This window comes from Cupressus sempervirens, chromosome 5, assembly GCF_028749045.1.
Source record: "Cupressus sempervirens isolate cs-2001-9-10 chromosome 5, ASM2874904v1, whole genome shotgun sequence".
In the NCBI taxonomy this organism is placed as follows: domain Eukaryota; kingdom Viridiplantae; phylum Streptophyta; class Pinopsida; order Cupressales; family Cupressaceae; genus Cupressus; species Cupressus sempervirens.
In genome coordinates this window covers 954,729,350-954,732,437 of record NC_143122.1, presented here as the reverse complement: position 1 = coordinate 954,732,437, position 3,088 = coordinate 954,729,350, and the positions used below count along the sequence as shown (strand labels likewise).

The following is a 3,088-nucleotide window of genomic DNA, read 5'->3' as shown; positions in this document are numbered from 1 at the left end:
TCCAAGAACATCATTGAAAGATAAAATCAAAATGGCAATGCCAATAGTTAAGACCACAAATGCAGTTCTCTAAAAGAGGTTGAATAGGTTAACATAATACAACCCAAATAGGGGAACCAACACATCTTATTCATTATGATAATTCTATTATGCCACTTATCGAGAAACCAATGTTCAATGAAAGCACACAAAATAAGATGAAAAATCTATCTTTATGCATGAAGGGTTGAACTTCAAGCCCTACATTAAAACTTAGGACAGTTGGTAGTTGATAATAATTAAGAAAAAATATATTCTTGGAAAATTCTAAACTAGTAGGCTCCCAACATATGAACTACAATAGATGCATTGGCAAAGTCAATCAACCAGTAAGGCTCATAAAAACAAAAACCTGTCATGAGGTTTCCATGTGAATTCTCTCCAAATTTTTCATACCCTAAAGTAACCACAATGCAAATAGAAGAGAGCTCTCATTATTAAAAAAATCTTGGAAGCACTCTTCATAGTTTTTTTTTTTTTTCAAGGTTCTAATTTCAAAGTGTCCTGAATGATAATATTAATATGATAAATTTGAAATCACTTGTGCAAATTAGATTTGAGCTTAGAAGATGATTTTGCCATAGATTCATACATCAATTTCTATGACAATTCTATGACAATAATAAAGAATGGATAAGAAAATGCTATTTCACCAATAGTCTGGAGGGCCAACCATGCTTTCTGAGATGTAGATATTGTTGTTCTCTAGCTTATTAGAGCTACACTTCCATAAAAATGTCCATTTTATCCAATTTTTTCCAAGATTTTGAGTCTCATTATCATTAAACAAGGTTATGGATTTTAGTGCATTAGATAGGATTTGGAGCACATCTAGTCTGGTCATATAGACTGGAACATAATAAGAGTATTATTAGAACCTTTTAAAAATAAAAATATGAAAGAGAGTTAGATAAAAAGAGTACCAATGTCTTTTTCCATGGCAAGACCTATTCCTATTATTATGCAAAAGATGGACATTATTGATGAAATTATTGAAATACCCCAAACTCTATGAGAGTTTGGTATTTGACATAGGATAAGTTGTATTATTCCAAAAATGATCATGAAGAGGGTTTCTAAAAAGTGGTATGGATAGTCATGTCCATTCTTTTGATAATAATTGGATTGCCTGATTGCTCTCACATGTTGGCAAAAATGAATGTGTATATAAATTGGCTAATAGGTTTCCCTACTCCAATGCAATAGGACTATGAGATGTAGTAAGTGCAGTGTGCTTTCATCAACCTTGAGTGCGTTGAGAAGTCCAATGTCTCACTCAACTGCACTATATAAAATTATGGTTCCATTGGGTATGAAGGCTTCAAATATCTAGAGGCAAAGCTCTTGATAGAATACGAAAGATCTTGTCTCTTCTATTGACCACCAGTTGGAAACATGTGGCACTTATTTAGTTGGTGTACATGGGTGACCACATTGAATGTCACTCATTGGTCCATTATAGGAAATCACCATGTGTATATAATTTTTCCATGATTGTCTATCTTGTATTCCATTTTCTATGTGTGGGAGATGCCTGCCATTTTTTGAAACAATATCAGCTGGCCATCTCAACTCCTCACGCCATAGTTTCTTTCCTATACAATCATTATGTTTGCAGCCTCGAAGAAGTCACTCAAACCAACTAATGCCATGATAGCCCCACAACACTTAGACACCACATGGTGCATCACTATTTTGCCCACAAATAGTCTCATATACATGTCATATCACTATCAATAAGACAACTGGAATACTGCATGAGCATTGCAAAATAATAATAAAGACTAGCTCACATAGAACACTAGCATATAAATACTACACTCAAAAATAAAACTGTTAATTAAAATTGAACTTTTCAAAGATAATCATCTACTGAGGCAAGGTTGGCTACTATCCAATGGTGCATGGCCACCCAACCACAACAAATAAGCTTTCTAATAAAATGACTGTTGCAATGTGCACATAGAGAAAAGTATGGCATGATGTACCTTTGACCAAATGAGAACCTTGCACCACATCATTTGTCTACCATCGGATTGCTACCTCATAATCATGTACAATTGCTCAGCTAACATGGAGACCTCTGCAATGATTCAATAGTAATAAGATCACTACCTAAACTATCAACAAACACTTACTGAATGGTAACCAAACATCAGTCAAATAGATAACTTTGATTTACTTCCCTATGGTTGGTTCCATAAATCATGGAAAAATCAGCCATTAAGCACAGATGGGGACATTAGGGAAACTTAGGCCAATACAGGAAACATTCTCTGAGTGACATTGTACACACCAACTATATTTTCTTTCAACCATAAAATAGTCTTAGAACCCTAAAACTTGAGTCATTTGGAGCATACCTCATGCTAATTGAGGTAGTGATTGCATAAGAAAACCCTTCTCTATACAAGGACACATATTGTACGAGTTCACACAATCAAGCTTCCTTGTTGCCTACAATAGAGAGAGAAAGAGACATAACAAAAAGAAATGTTAAGGCCCTCTCAAAGACTAAATTATATAATAACATTAAAAGAACACTAAAAATTGATCTACCAATATTGCTAGACGAAAAATATATGCTATACATCATTGATGTGGCTATCTATAAGAGGAAAAATAGACATATTTAAATATAGTTCAGTAATTTAAAAGATCAACATAGTTTAGTATCTGTCTTAAGACTGTCTTGCAAGCCAAGGCAATTAGTTTCATAGGTTGCAATTTTTTATATAAGTTTATCAATAATTTTAGCTTTCAAATTTGGGCACTATCTGATTGAAACCATTGTAAGAGCCATATGATGTACTAAAGTCTCTAATTAAAGGATAGATTTAAAAACACCAAAAATAAATTATTATTTATCCAATATGTAAGGAATGAAAAAATTTAGACATTTTTGAAGAAGATAATATAATTACTTCTACACTTTGTAGCATCTCACAGGAAGTCAATTTACTTTCCCTTCACAACCAATTTAAGAGGGAATATGAATTGAAAAAAAGAAAAACATGATGTTGGATTTGGTGAAAGCTAGGGATAATGG

General features: G+C 33.1%; 1 pseudogene; it reads right to left on the bottom strand.

The window, feature by feature from the left end:
• Positions 1-311: 311 nt before the first annotated feature.
• On the bottom strand, positions 312-1,104 carry LOC149559124 (putative amino acid permease 7 pseudogene; annotated as a pseudogene).
• Positions 1,105-3,088: the final 1,984 nt, after the last annotated feature.